Raw genomic sequence first — 16,634 nt, forward strand, 5'->3', positions numbered from 1 at the left:
AAATAGGAAACAAAACGGGCTGAAAAGGTTTCGAACCCGCGCCCCCAGCCACGCAAGTCTTAGCAACACAACACCAGCTGAGCTGGATGGTATCTTGTTACAAACTCGCAAACGAAATATTTATAACATCACACACGCGGTTCCAGAAAACCATACATGAACCCTAGATTATAAATCGATCAATCCGTTTATCTTTGATTCAATTAACCTTAGGGTTAAGGTTAATTGATTGCATGCGAATTGAATACAATACATAATTACCTAACAAATATTGATATGATGATTCAATCGAGATGAACAGAGAATGGCAGCGAAGGGGATGAACGGACAGGCAACAGCTAGCGATAACTTAATTAATTAGAGGGGTTATGCCGATTAGGGTTAGGGTAATGTATCTGCAAGATTAATTTGATTATTACAATCATTTATATATATAACTAATTGAGTGTAAGCGTCGGTTATGTATAATATGCAATGGAGATTCGTTTTAATTGAATTAAAATAATATGAATGTTGGTTAGGCCGTAATTAGCAAGTATAATACATATTTTGATTCTATTACCATAAGAGTGACGAGAATTGAGGTCCAAGAAATCATAATTGAAATCGGGTTTGGGTTAGGGTTTGGATTTGGGGTTGGATCTTGGAGTATCCAGATTCTTGATGGGTTATAACACAATATTTCTCTTTTGACCCTAAGGTTTGAGGATGGATTTACAAGGATTAAAAGTTTAAGTTTGAGAGATTTATGCCATACTTTGAAAGTTATAAGTATATAATATATAGATAATATTATAATAATAAATTAACTCGATAAACGCGATAAATTTCCCAAACATCGAAAATAAGTTGGGTTTTAAATATAGATATTTAAATTTTGAAATGTCCGAGTTGTTACAATATTGGAATTTCCCATTTAGCTATGGCTTCGATTTTGGCAGGGTCTACCATTCCTTTGGCATTAACTACATGACCAAGAAATTGTACTTCATGAAGCTAGAATTCGCACTTTAAAAATTTAGCGTACAATTTCTCACTCCTAAGTATTTCAAGTAAGATTCTAAGATGCATAAATTTATCTAAATAGGGTTTGCAAATCATGTTCATCATATCCATGAACGCGGTTGGGGAGATAGTGAGTCCAAACGGCATCAAGGTGAACTCATAGTGTCCATACCTTGTGCAAAACGCCGTTTTCGGAATGTCTTATTCTTGAACTTTTAATTAATGATACCCCTAACGTAAGTCTGTGTTAGAAAAGTAGCTCGCTCGTTGCAATTGATCGAATAAATCATCAAATCTAGGTAGCGGATATCGATTCTTAATAGTTACTTTGTTCAAGGCTTTATAATCAATACACATTCTCATTGATCCGCCTTTTTTTCTTGACAAATAATATCGGGGCTCCTCGAGGCGACGAACTGGGACGAATGGATCCGTTCTCTAACTGTTTCTTCAATTCTTTCATTTCCGTTAGAGCTAAAGGGTATGGGGTTTTGTCTATTGGTGCAGTTCCAGGAATCAAGTCTATTCTAAACTCGACTTCTCGATTAGGTGGAATGCCAGGTAACTCATCGGGGGAAGACATCATGAAATTCGGCAACTATAGGTACATTTTTTTATTTCTTTTGGTTTTGGCTCTTTGGTAAGGTAGGCCATAAATGCTAAGCTACATTGGTTTATACATTTATTAGCTTTAATCATGGAGATTATGCTAACTTGACCAACATCTTTGTCATCGACAATTTGAATTGTCCATTTGTCTGGAGCTTGTACTTCTATGGTTTTCTTAATGCAGATGATACGCGCACAGTTATCAAATCCCAATTATGACACTCATGGAGAAAGAATCTTAATAAATGCAAAGAGGAAGCATCTTTTATCCAGTAGTGAAGAGCTCAAACCAAGATTTCAAGATGAGCTGCATGGGAACTTGAGTCCCAGCAGAACCTTCCCTTTTTTATCTCTCCTTTCCCGCGAATTTTCTCCATTTTGCTCGGTTCGGGGTGTGGAGGTACCCTCGAGCGGTGGCTGGGCAGTGCACTTTGTGGTAGCGGGGGTAGAACTACCTAGAACTATGTCAAAACCAGCTAATGTCATGGGTAGTAATTGGACGGGTATGACATAACCTACTAGCAAGATCTTTTCGTTTTCTAAGGTTTTTATTTATATATACCGGTAGATAGAGTATCTTACAAACCGAATATCTTACAACAACTTGGAATATCATACAAACGACTACTAGTCCTAATGATAGAGTATGCTACAAGATCTGACACAAAAACAAACGATACAAACACAAACGGGCGGGATTCCTAATCTTTCATGTAATCCTTGATCACCTTCTTCATCTTAATACATTTATGTAGTAATTTATTCCCAACTTTCTTATTCTTGCTACCCTCATTAGCAAATTTCTTCCTTAAGTAATCGGTTTCATGTAAGGCTTGATTAAGATGCTCCTCTTGTGGTTGAGGCATAACATTTGGGTATCCATATTGTGGTGGTGGATCTCGGTAACCCATCATAACAATATCTTAATGATTTCTTGGGTATGGTGGTTGGGAACTCGCTTCAAATGGTAGATTGTGAATATATCGTAATGATTTCTTGGGTATGGTGGTGGGGAACTCGCTTCAAATGATAGATTGTAAAAAGCTTCAGCAGTTGCCTCTTATTCCCTTATTTCATTGGCTTGTTCCAATATGGTAGGAACAACACCGGTATATGGTAGAAAATTAGGTGGGAACCCTTAAACATAAGGATCTTGAGAATCATGGCCATAGGACATATGACACATGGGATGTTGGATACCAATATTTGGTGGATAGTCACATCTTGGATTATCCCGAACATAAGGATTTTCTTCCTCAGTACTTATTTCTTCCGAAATTTCTTCTTTGGGATATTCCTCAGATTCTTCCTACGTTCACATTTCTTCATCATCTTTGTTTAAATCTACTTGTATTCTCACCTTTTTCTTGAGTTTTAATTAATCTCATTGTTGGAATATGTTGGGTTATTAGTTTCCAAAACGCCATCTTCGTTGATCGGAATGACATTGTATCCAACTGGATGTGTCTTGCTCGTTTTCGGACTTAGTTAGATCATCAACTTGCATTTCGTTTGAAGGATGTTAATCCAGAATATCAGACAGATGATATTCGAGAGTTGGTGGATCGCCTGGAATAAAAATTGTCATTTGCTCCATGCCGAGAAAATAAACTTGTTGACATAGTAGTTGTCACTTTCGTCTCCTTTGGAAGTAGCTGGCTCGGGAAAATTTGTCATCCTTCGTTCCTTGCAAAAAGTATCCATATACATTTTGAACGACATCTATTATATTTAGAGTGATGAGGGATGAGAAAAAGTACTAACCTATCTTATCCCTATAATATCTTAATATATATAAATGAGAGCTCATTATATTCTCTTAAGCCACCATATTGCTTTATTTGTAAATGAAGACCTCTCATGCATTTGACCCGAATTCACGGGTAAGGGTCATACCAAACCAGATAGCCCTTAAACGGGCTATAACATCTCATTAAATTAATATTTAATCTCATCGAATATTTGATATGAAATTCTATGAAATAGGAATATACTAAAAATTAGTATCTGACTTTTTTTAAGAGATATTATTTATAATTAAGAAACAATTTTATTGTAAAAAAATAAGCGGGTCATGAGTTTCACCAAACTCAAATAGCTTTTAGACTGGGTTATAACATCTCATTTATTTCTGAAACATTTCATTATCAAACCCTAAGTATATTATTAACTTCCTTATAATAAATATAATAAAAATTAAAAAAATATATATATAAATATTAGAAAGGAGTAATGTAAAACACCCCCATAATACGGGGGATTAAAACTAGTAATATAACAAAATACTTAAACCTTATCCCTTGATCAAAACTTAAGTACGATTAAATACCTAATTCGCTAAGACTGATTGCTATGATACCAAGCTGTCACACCCCAACTTAGGGCCTAGACGTGTGACCAATAAGTGGTACATGTTTTGTAAATATATCAGAGTTTAAGGTTGTAAAGTGGAAGATATGATTAATATATTAATATTTTCAAAAAGAAGGGAATTAAACACCCGTTAGTTTGTTACAATGCGTTTAAAAGAAAGCCATAATTTACATTATTTTAATAATAATAAAAGCTTCAACTGAGTCATTAGATCGTTTAATGGCTATCCTCAATCTCCAAAGACCTACTCATGATTACCTTTAAGCAATTATAAAATATGTTAACAACACATGCTGGTAAACACGTTGACACAAAATATTTGGTTTACTTGATTATCCCCTCAAGACATAACTTAGGTCTCGGCCCAACGTGGCTTACGAAATAATCAAGTTCTGAAATTTGAATAACAAATACAAACTTCAGCTCAACTCGAAACCGCTCAGCAAACACTACAACATTTGAGATTACTTAGCTACTACCAATATACACAAGACAATCCCCACTCGGACATTACTTAGGTCAGGCCCAACGTGGCGGAGGCATAATCAGGCGTGATGCGGTGTGTCCACCGTCTAACCACATATCTAAGGATCCAGATAAACGTATACGATATCCTGAGGGCCAGCGATTAACTTTGTTTATAACGTTTTAGGGATACACAATCCCATGTAAACAATTTAATGACTCGATTTAATAAGTTGTGAAGAATTGGATGTATTCACCTTTGTTATAATCAGTGTGTCTCACTAATGTATGTCATGTTACCTCGAACCTATAGTACGAGAATAACCTTTTATAAATACTAGATAAACGATCTAGCTTTAGACCCTTAGTCTACTTGCATAATCATTACCTTGATAATCATTATTCTTTTATAAAATACTTGGATCTTTAGTCCAAGAGGTTTCATCATTTAAACGCTACGTTTCTTCTTCATCAAGAAACGTATATACTATGCTTCTTCTTTCATAAGAAACATTATAAAATCTTTATATTTAAAAAGAAATTATATTTTATCTATATCCTCGTCTTATGAAAACTATATATTACTTATTAGTTGATCAAGGTATAGACTATACCCCCGACTAGTGTCTAAGTCATATATAACAAAATAATCGGGCATAACCCCTACCTTGTAGGCTAGTTAATATGAAATGCCTAGCTTTACACGGGCATCATTTCTACTTGTCGGCGGGTAACGAAGGGATTAAACGAACAAAGCTTCAAACACTGGTATGTACTTTGAGAAAGTGGAAGTGATTTTGTCTTCGGGATGCCAATAATGAAGAACCCATGCTCACTATTTATAGCCATTCCCGGTCGGTCCGTCAATCACCAACATTCGCCACATGTCACTCTTGTGATGAGTCGTGCTATTTGGTGTTGACATGTGGCATGCTAATTTGATTAGTCACTAGCCACATGTCACTTCAAGATGATACGTGGCATTAGATGTTGACATGTGTCTTTCCGTGTCGCCACCACGTGACATGTGTCGTGTTATGGCGATGAGTCATAGGACACGTGTCGCTCCTATATTTCTTTACTAAATGACTAACTAGTCCCTCAACTTCCTAAATTATCAAAATTGATATGAAAATTTGTAGGGTGTTACATGACATGTGATGGTTAAATTTTAATAAATAATGTCACTTTAATTTAGTGTCATGTGTTATGAACAATCATTGCGCCCCACCATATTTCGCTGTCAGTTGAGGTGTTACATACTGAAAGCATGCACGAGGAAGTGCATAGTAATGCTGATGGGAGAGTGTCACAGACTAAATATTTGAAGATCGAATTTGTTGTTGTGCTTGAGCGCTTGGGTTTATAGGATGGTCGCAACTATTGCCCCTCACCTGATGAGTCTAAAGTAGAACGAAACTAACGAACCCTAATAATAAACGGGAAGGTGGCTGGCCTTCGAGTGCCACATAGAGTAGAGTATGAAAGATTGACTTGTGACTAATATCAATTAGAAAAAGAGAGAATAAAAAGAATTTTAAATGTTGATGGGCACCACCAAAATCACACATCATTGCCTTTGTTTTCGAACACCTTAAGGATGGGTTTTCCCTTTATCTCTGAGTGACTCTGGCCCTCAGAAGAGCACGGTCGTGTAGGCTATCACTAACATGTGATGTGAATATTGTTTAAATTTCAACTAAATATAGAAGCGATTATTATTTTAACGACCTTTGGAATTACCCCGGTATCCGAGTGAGTATTTTTTAGACGGAATATTAACCGTCTATACTGATTTTGATGTTCTCCATGTCTGAGCCATCTAAGAGCACCATCAAGATGGAAACTCACCACTGTGGGAAAACCCATGCCTTTAGTGAGGTTTCGAACATGAGACTATAAGTACCTGAAGGATGGGCTTTGCCCTTTATCTCTAACCCTCAAAAGAGCACTGCCGTGTAGGCTATCGACAACCTGTGATGTGAATTGTTTAAATCTCAACCAACTATAGAAGCGAGTATTTTTTTTAACGACCTTTGGAACCACCCCGTCACTACCCTGGTACCCGAGTGAGTCTTTTTGAGACGGAATGTTAACCGCCTATACTGATTTTGACGCTCTATGTTTGAGTCATCTAAGAACACCATCAAAATGAAAACTCACAACTGTGAGAAAACCAAGACCTTTAGTGATGTTTCGAACCTGAGACTATAAATATCCAATGTTATAGTTGAAACCAAAAAGAAAAAAGAATAGCTAATGATTAGGAGAGGAGGTTAGGTCAAACAATTAATCTAATGACTCTCATAGTCTCATTCATCTGCCTACCTACATATATAACCATTGTGCTTACGCGTTACAAATTCTAACCCATACTGACCCTAATAACGAAATGACGTAGTAACATCCAAAGTTTTAATTATATCCATATAATCGGAGTAGAATGCTAATTGCAACTACAGAACAGAGTATAATAAATATTATTTAAGCACATGTCCCATTAGTGAGTGGTTGTTTTGACCTAATCTCCCATCTTCGAAAGGTCTATTCCATCTTTAAGTCACATATCATGTATTGTATTCATGTACCTATTCAATCAATCAATCAATCAATCAATCAATCATACCCAGTAAAATCCCACCGACAGCAGAGCTATAGGTAGGGTCTGGGGAGGGTGGGATGTAGGCACACCGTACCTCTATCCAAAGGAATAAAGAGGTGGCTTCCAGAGAGACCCTCGGCTCTAAGAACATGTGTATGAAAAAAAAAAAAAAAAAAAAAAAAAAAAAAAAAAAGTTTAACAGTTATATAAAAAAAAAAACTACTACTAATTATAATAATATTAATAATAAGGTCGCAGTTTAACCGCAATATAAAAGCTAATAATAATAATAATAAAATATGTAAGGGAAATACCATTATGGTAAGTGACCTAAATAAGTTAAGTCTAAGCCCTAAGGTATTCAATTCTCTCTAGGAATCCTTAGCTTTAATCCTACTTCTCCACGAATTCCTATCCTCAACCATGTCCTCGGAGAGATTTAGGTCTATCAAATCATGCCTAATCCTCTCATCCCAAGTCAATTTCGGTCGTCCTCTACCCCTCCTCCCCTATATAGTAATGCTTTCTACGGATCTAACAGGATTCGTCGTCTGTCTTCTCTTTACATGTCCAAACCATCTCAATCTCCACTCTCTTATCTTGTCTGCTATGTTCGCCACCCCTACTCTCTCGCGAAGCACAACGTTTCTTATTCTGTCTAGCCTTGTGTGCCCACACATCCAACGTAGCATTCTCATTTCTGCCACCTCCATCTTCCGCACTTGTGCCTTCTTGATGGCCCAACAATCTGTTCCATATAGCATTGCAGGTCTAACTGCCACCCTATAGAATTTTCCCCATAATTATTTTGTAACAACTCCAAAACCCAACTGATTTGTCACCTTTATTTATTAAGTTAATAAGAAATCCCCATTTTGACTAATGCATATTTTGTCCTTATTTATTTAGTTACAATTAAGCATAAAAATATCAAAAGCAAAAAATAAAATCTTGGAATGATGTATGATTGTGGGTCCAAAATGTAAGGTAACCCGATAGTACCGTCCAAACCGCTTGACGCTCGAACTCGCTCGCCGCTCGCTCGAAAATTGCTCGGAAAATGCTCGCTCGTTTTTTCGCTCGATTGAAAATGAGCCGCTCTGCTCGGTTCGGGTTGTAAACGAGCCAAGCAACGAGCAAGGGCATGCTCGGTTCGGCTCGGCTCGAATATTTTTAATTTATTTTATTTATAATTATATATGAACAAATATATAAATATATAGACAAAACACATAAATATAAGCTTACAATTATTTTTACCCCTTAAAATTTTTCATATTCCGTCAATTTTGTAGTTTTATTTGTTCAATTCAAGTTTTTAGAAAACTAAAAGTTTGTTTACATGATTATTATATCTCACTCTATACTTATTTATAATAAAAATTTACAATATATTACATGTTTGTCTAAAAACTACTAATTTATTTATAAAATATATTATTTACAACATTCAAATTTGTTTTTTATTGAATTTTTTAAAGTGAAAAATAAATTAATAATTCTCGAAATCGCTCGATATTCTATCGAAAAATGCTCGATTCGATTTTGGCTCGTTTCGGTTTTCGCTCGGTTCGAATTTCAGCCGCTCGGTTCGGTTCGGTTGTAAACGAGCCAAGCAACGAGCAACCCTTCGCTCGATTTGAATCGGCTCGTGAACAGCCCTATAACCCAATATTGCAAGGAAATGAGACCGTTGAATTTGATGTTGATAGCTTGAGTGCATAGGTGCATGATGGGAACATATTCACATGCACATGGAATTTGTGGGGGCTCCAAGTTAGGCTTTCTGGTACTTGTCTACGTCTCCATATATATCTCTTAAATACATATTTTTAAGAGAAAATTTCAAGAATGAACTATGTTAAGGCATGTGTTGTGAGAGTTTGTGGATCTTAGATATGTTCTCTAATATTACGCTTCATCATGCTGACTTTACGCTTATTAGGCTCTGAATAAAGCCAATGCTTGCTCACTTGACTCTATGGTGGATAAAGCCTTGCTCACAAGCCATAAATTACCAAACCTTCTCCTCCAACCTCCGTTACCGGCCGCGAGTGGGATGAAGCCCCCTGTTAAAGCCTCGATCGCTTGAAGGTGTTATGGTGTGCGTAGTGACCTGGTTGAAGCCCCCCAACAAAGGCCCCCCCCCCCCCCCCAAACACATAGTCTAACAGAAAGATTTGATCTTTTCTTTTGTCAAAGTCTTAAAATGGTCATTCAAGCTAGGTGTCTCATTGGAATTCCCCTCCAAACTAGGCACCCCTGCCCCCTTTCAATCTCGGAAAAAAAATCCCCTCTAAACTAATTTTGAAATATGAAGTTTGTATAAAATTACAAATATACCGTTGAGACGCGCATAACCTTATCTACGGTTGACATAAGTTTTACTAAAAACTTATCCGGGTCAAATTTAAATCGAAATGTTTTATATAAATTTGACTTAACTCGGTTTTGAGTAAAATTTATGTTAACTCGTAGATAAAGTTACGCATGTCTTAACGGTATATTTGAAATTTTATAAAACTCTGTATATTCTAAAATTACAAAAGAAAAACAAAATATAAGTTATAATTAATTGTAACAATAAAATAGTAAAAGAATTTTTCAAAACTTTACCTTAACGCCTAGTTTAAAATCAAAACTCACATTCATAACTAGTTTGAGATCGAAATTCTCCTTCATGTCTAGTTTGAAATCAAAACTCACATTCATGTCTAGTTTGAGATCAAAACTCACCTTCACGCCTAGTTTTGATGCCAAATATCACCTTATCATTGGACATTGAATCTCATCATCTCCTACTGAAATTCAATCGTGACGATGGGCTTTGGATGGACCATTCTGGCAATTTGACAAAATGAGAAGTCATTCTTGGATTTTCTCTCCTAACGTAGGTCATTATTGGAATTTACCTTATTTTTAAATAACGATTTCATCATTTCATTGTGTTTAAATCATATTATCACTCTTTGACATGTTTTAGTTAATAAGGTTGAAGGACAGGTTATCGAGATCGACATCAAGATCCAATTTCAAACTGTTCATTGTTCGTTCCGTTTGTGTTATACTAAACCAAACCAAATGCAAACTGCAACTCAAAACACATGAACTTGACTATATGAGTTGCAATCCATTTTGTCCCATATCAAAATGGCTTTCGGTCACAAATGCATAACTAAATTCTATCGTTTCATGTTTAAAACATAAAGAGACTAGTTCATTTTCAATTTAGAATCACACTATAAGTCATCAAACAGCATATATGCCTATGTTTATTGCATCGTATTAATAAGAACATCTTTGTATACCTATCAAACACAAAAGAGAGTGTTCTTTTACAATACATCTATCATATCATAGCCACAAACATGGTGTGACTATAGTTATATTTCGTTGTAGCATATTCTTCGTACGGTTCAACCAACCCGTTTTTCGTTTTTTTTTTTATTCAACTTTTTTTTAATTAAAGACTTTTCGTTTTGAAAAGTGATTCCTGAGATCCGTTGTTTAATTAGAACCCTATTTTCAAATCCTCCATATATATACACCACCTAAACTTTACTGATTTTTTTTAGTTAGATCGTGTTGAGTTTGTTTACATGTGGTTTTAGACAAATTCAAAAGAATTGTACATTTGTACACATTTGTACATCTAAAATCTAGGAGATATGGTGTACAGTAGGAGAGCATTGGATGTTTGGATGTAAATGATGTTGATATAAATGTTAAAGAATTGTACATTTGTACACATTTGTACATCTAAAATCTATGAGATATGGTGTACAGTAGGAGAGCATTGGATGTTTGGATGTAAGTGATGTTGATATAAATGTTAATGGATGTCACCATCCAAAAGCCAAATTAGGAAGAGGGCCCACTTGGGTTTGGAATGTGGTTAGATCATATGTAGTCATAAAGCTTCACTATCAGGGGTTATGCGTCACGTGGCGTCCAGTCAGAGTTATGGTTTTGTACAAAACAGGCGGTACTCATAACTCTCCACTACCAGGGGTTATGCGCCACGTGGCGCGCAGTCATTATTAATTTTATTTGTTTTTTTAAATACTATATCATTTAAATAAATTAACATAAAATTAAAAATTACATTAATCTTCCAAATAAAAAATACATTAAACTAAATTAAAAAAAATACATCAAATTAAAATAAAAAAACATAAATAATACTAATAAAACTAAAACTCATTTATATTTTTCTAAAATTTTCGCTCGTCGATTGGCTTTTAGAGATTGGACTATCGGGTCGTCTTCGGATAGCTCGTTTGATAAAATCTCGATGTCTTTTTCCATCTCATTCCTTCAAAGTAGGTCGACGGCGTCCAAATTTACTTGAAGTGGTTGGGTTCCAAGCTGGTGTAAATCTTGAAGTAGAGAGTTCATTAATTGGAATTGGCTTTCCAATTCGGGATTCGAACCCGTTGCCGAAGACAACCGACCCCTTTCCCTTTTCCTTTGCCTTTGGTTCTTCTACCCCCCGGCCGAGGCATGTCGGTAGTATTCACGGGGTCATTATCGCTTAAGTTGAAGTTTCGAGCGTCGGAACGGGGCGTGTTTGGATCAACCGAAGACGATGTTTTAGACTTTTTTTTACACGGACCACCTTCGGTTTCGGCTTCGGCATCCAACACCAAGCCCCAATTTGGGTGAAACCTCAAGAGGTCTTTCCAAATGCCAAAGTAGTTGAAGGTCTCGCCGACCTTATGTTGAAACTCAACCAACGCTTTATCCATGACTTCCGCGTCCGAGACGCCGCTACTCCTAGTTCGATTCATCCGAGAGAAAACCGTATGGAAAGCCATGCATTTGATGTTTATGTCGCCCCATTTCGACAGTAACGAATTTTTTTCTCGACGCGAATCCCCGCCAAGATTGTGAAACCTCTCTATAATTTTGTGTCAAAATACCCCCATTTTTTGATAGTTTGCTAAAAAAATAAAACATTACAAGTTTAATGTTTGTTATAAGAAATTTAAAAATATATATATGCATTTTAAAAACCTACCGCATTTGGCATCTTCCGATATCTGGCACCAAGCACGAGCACATAGTACGCACTCGTCGATACTCCACGCTATCACCGTCTTTTTAACCCGATGTTCGTCGGCGGGCTTCTTTGCGTGTTTTTTCGAACGTCCGCGTTGGCTCGAACCGCCTACGGTCTCCGGGACGGGTTGTGTCTCCGGCACGAACTCGACCTCGGGTCGGTCTCCGGGGCGGGTTGGGAACCCGAACCGGCAAAAATGTTCGCCGTCGGGTTTTGGAAACCGGGCACCGCGTTTGGCATAGAGTTTTGTATATATTGAAAGTAGGCGGCCATTTGCGGGTCAAACATTTGCGGGACGGGTACGGTTGGCGTCGGGGCGGTAGATTGGTTCGGTTTTGGATTTTGGTTGCCTTGACGGGCATATTGGCCGAAACCGAGAATATTTTGGTTGTTGTTTGGAAACATGATGGTAGAAATATTAGTGTAAAAGATATAAATTGGTATAGAAGTGGAAGGAGTGTGTAAAAAAAATGAGTTTGGTTTGTTTATATAGTATAAATATAATTAATATAATTTATTTATTTTTTAAATTCCCAACGGCTCCAAACCCACTCACCCAACGGCTATTTTTTTTGATTTATGTGCCAACCCCGCATTTTGTATACAACGCAGCCAAAAACAAGCTTCACATAACGCAGGGGTGGCGGTGTACCCCCGTGTTTTCGTCACATTATGCAGTGACAACGTCGCCACTACGAGTGGTCATAGTTTTTAGGGTAGGGAGGAAAAGGGTGCCATACAAGCATCTAGTCACCCCTTTAATCATGGAGACCGAAAGAGAGAGAGAAGGAATGAGGGTGGGGTAGGGGACCAATTTTCAGTCGTAATCCTAAACAAATAAGGTCCATATTTGAACAATACATCGTCAACATGTGTTGAAACCTAGTGGACGCCACTACCCGGTCAATAAATATTTTGTGTGACATTTAAAGTAATCATGAATGCACCATATAGTTATTTGTACCCTATGATTTAGGACGTCGGTTGTGACAATGTGAAATTTGACAGGCGAGTGCATTACGCGGGTGTCATGAGGTAGTGTAAGTTTCATATTTCACATTTCACATTTCACATTTCACATTTCACATTTCACATTTCACATACATAAAAACTCATTTCAACATCAAATTAAACTTGGAAATTGGACAAGCCAAGTTTCTATTTATAAAAATTGTAATTAAACTAATTATAAAAATTGTAGTTAGTTAGACACGAATCTATTTACATGTGCATAAAAACTTATTACAAAAGTGAATCAAACTTGAAAGTTGGTCGAATCACTGAATTTCTCACACAACACAAAAATAGATGATGAACCTAACATGAATTTCACAGTTTTTAGGTTTGGTATAAGTAAGTTCATGTCATTTTTAGGTCGAATTGTGAACCTGCATAACTAAACAAGTCATGTTTGAGCCAACCAACCACACGGCCCGTTTAAAACCCTACCTCGGAAGCCATTACAAAAAGAGAATCTAACATAAAAGTTGGACTCACCACCTACTCGCATGGAGATGGTTTTTTTGATAACTGAAAAAATGATATATGAGTAGAGGTGGCAAATGGGTTGGGTTGGGTTGAAACGGGTCATGGGTCGGAACGGGCTAGGGTCGAAACGGGTTAGGGTTGAAGCGGGTCACTTATAAAAATGGTTGTTTTGGTTCGGGTCGGAACGGGTTAGGGTCAACAGGTTCGGGTTAGAACGGGTCAAGGTTGGAACGTGTCAAAACGGGTTTGGGTCAAAACTCATTTAAGTGATTTTTCATTTCGTTTCAGCACGTAACAGCTCGTTTAAGCGATTTTTCATTTCGTTTCAGCGTGTAACAGCTCGTTTAAGCGATTTGTCAGTTCGTTTCAGCGCGTAACAGCTCGTTTAAGCAATTTTTTAGTTCGTTTCATCGCGTAATAGCTCGTTTAGGCGATTTTTCAGTTCGTTTCAGCGCGTAACAGCTCGTTTAAGCGATTTTTCAGTTCGTTTTAGCGCGTAACAGCTCGTTTAAGCAATTTTTCTGTTCGTTTCGTCGCGTAACAGCTCGTTTAGGTGATTTTTCAGTTCGTTTCATCGCGTAGCAGCTCGTTTAAGCAATTTTTCAGTTCGTTTCAGCTCGTTTAAGCAATTTTTCAGTTCGTTTCATCGCGTAACAACTCGTTTAGGTGATTTTTCAGTTCGTTTCATCGCGTAACAGCTCGTTTAAGCGATTTTCAGTTTGTTTAAGCGACTTTTCAGTTCGTTTCATCACGTATCAGCTCGTTTAAGCGATTTTTCAGTTAATTTTAGCATGTAACAGCTCGTTTAAGCGATTTTTCAGCTCGTTTCAGCACGTAACAGCTCGTTTAAGCGATTTTTCAGTTCGTTTCAGCACGTAACAGCTCGTTTAAGCGATTTTTTAGTTCGTTTCAGCACGTAACAACTCGTTTAAGCGATTTTTCAGTTCGTTTTAGCAATTAATAGCTCCTTTAAGCGATTTTTCAGTTCGTTTCAGCACTTAACAGCTTGCTTTAGCGATTTTTCAGTTCGTTTCATCACTTAACAGCTTGTTTCAGCATGTTTTTGTTTCGTTTTTGTCGACTTTTCAGTTTCGGTTAATTTGTCGATTTTTTTTTAACGATGACAACGGACGAAACGTTTTAGTTTTTTTACATATTTTGTTTTTGTTTTATTTTCTGAGTTATGATTTTTTTATTAATTTTTTGAATTTTTTTTGATGGTTTCTATTAAGATCAAAGTTCTTCAAAAAAATTCAAAAAAAACAATAAAAAAATCATAACTCAAAATATAAACGAATAACGAAAAAAGTAAAAAAACTAAAATATTTTCGCCGTTATCATCGTTCATAAAAAAAAACCGACAAATTAACCGAAACCGAAATGTCGATGAAAACGAATCAGAAAGCAAAATCGACCTGTCTAGTGCGAAAACTCGAAAGAAACCGAAACCCAACCCGTCCAGTGCTAAAACTCGTGTCGGCACGAAAGCTGATCCGAACCGAAACCTAAACCGATATCGTTCCAATCTAAAACCCGTTTCAACCCGAACATGTCGCTTTTCCTTAAGACACCAACCCACATCGACCCATGTAGTTAAATTTGTCAACCCATTTTGACTCAAAATAAGAATGTGAAATTTCAAGTGATCCGTTTTGACCTATTTAATTAAAACCTATGACCCAAATAAACTCATTTGAATTTTAAAACAACCCAAATTAGTCAATTTGAAAAAGTTTGGGTCAAGGTTGCCACGCCAGGCCTATATATGAGTAAAGATTATTAAGTCTATTCATGAGAGTACAACACGTGTTATTTATGTCTCTTATTTGGTTCTAGAAACATAGTTTGGAATAGGACTATTAAATCTTGTATGTATCTTAATGATCAAGGTATTATTCCATGTTCTTCATTGAGAAAGAGGTGGGTAGTGTCGAATCTGCCATATTTTAGCGTGATTTATGGATAGGCTCAACTCCACTTTGTACCCAATATCCAGGGTTGTATAATCGTTGATCTAATACGGGGTTGGGAATGGATACAAATGATATTAATATTGTGGTATCAGGTATATAGACAAATGGATATGGGATCTAGACTTACAAGATGGTTTCACAGTATGTGTAGGTAGAAAATATGTTGATGGGATCACGCTTCCAGATGGAAAGAGTCATATTAGAATGAATCGTTTTGTTCCTAGAGAGGTTAACTTATTGGCTAGCGAGTAATTGTCCTAATTTGGAGAAAAAATGTTTGGATATTCCATCTCTCTTATGCCTGATATGCCATAATCATGTGGAACAACGATGCATTTGTCTAGGGAATGTGATATTGCTTTGAGAACTTGTAACACAATAGATTCGTGACTAGATTTAGCTCTTCCTGATTCTAACTCTCTGTGCGACATTATTCAATGGTTGGAGTCAACTTTCATGGAAAATTTAAGAAAGCGTTGATTGAAGCGATTGTTTTGTTTTTGTTTGTTTTTTAAACGTTGCAGGTGTTATGGAGATTTTGAAATGATATGGTGCATTCGAATAACAAGAAGTTTCGTGAAGACATTTATTTTTATGATGGCTGTCAAATCCAACAGATAAAATAAACCCACTTAGACTTGCTAAGAGTAGTATGAATATAAGTAAGGTTCATGTCCTTAGGGATTCAAATCAACTAGCTCAAACGGTTTGTAGCAACACTAGACGTCACGTCGTTCTGATCGACATCCATTATATCTAATGTGTAACAACATGTCGTAAGGTGATTATAGCCAACCCGCTATTCTAAGCTCAAGCAGTTCGATCTTAGCTTGCGGGTTGTGATAATAGAAGTATTCAATTATAATTAAACACTCACGTTGTTCAGAATGTTTAATTATATTGAATGATTATATAATAACTTTGAGTTCATAGACAACCACAAAAATATTATTTGCTCCTTGTATTAAAAATTAAAATCAGTAAACTTTATTATAATAAACTAATAAATTAATCAAGTTTATTAACAATTTAATACATATCGGAATAGGCTGGGTTT

The sequence above is a fragment of the Bidens hawaiensis genome, unplaced genomic scaffold (assembly GCF_021521415.1).
Source record: "Bidens hawaiensis isolate Kalapana, Puna unplaced genomic scaffold, B.hawaiensis_p1.1 tig00014895_1, whole genome shotgun sequence".
Taxonomy (NCBI): Eukaryota; Viridiplantae; Streptophyta; class Magnoliopsida; order Asterales; family Asteraceae; genus Bidens; species Bidens hawaiensis.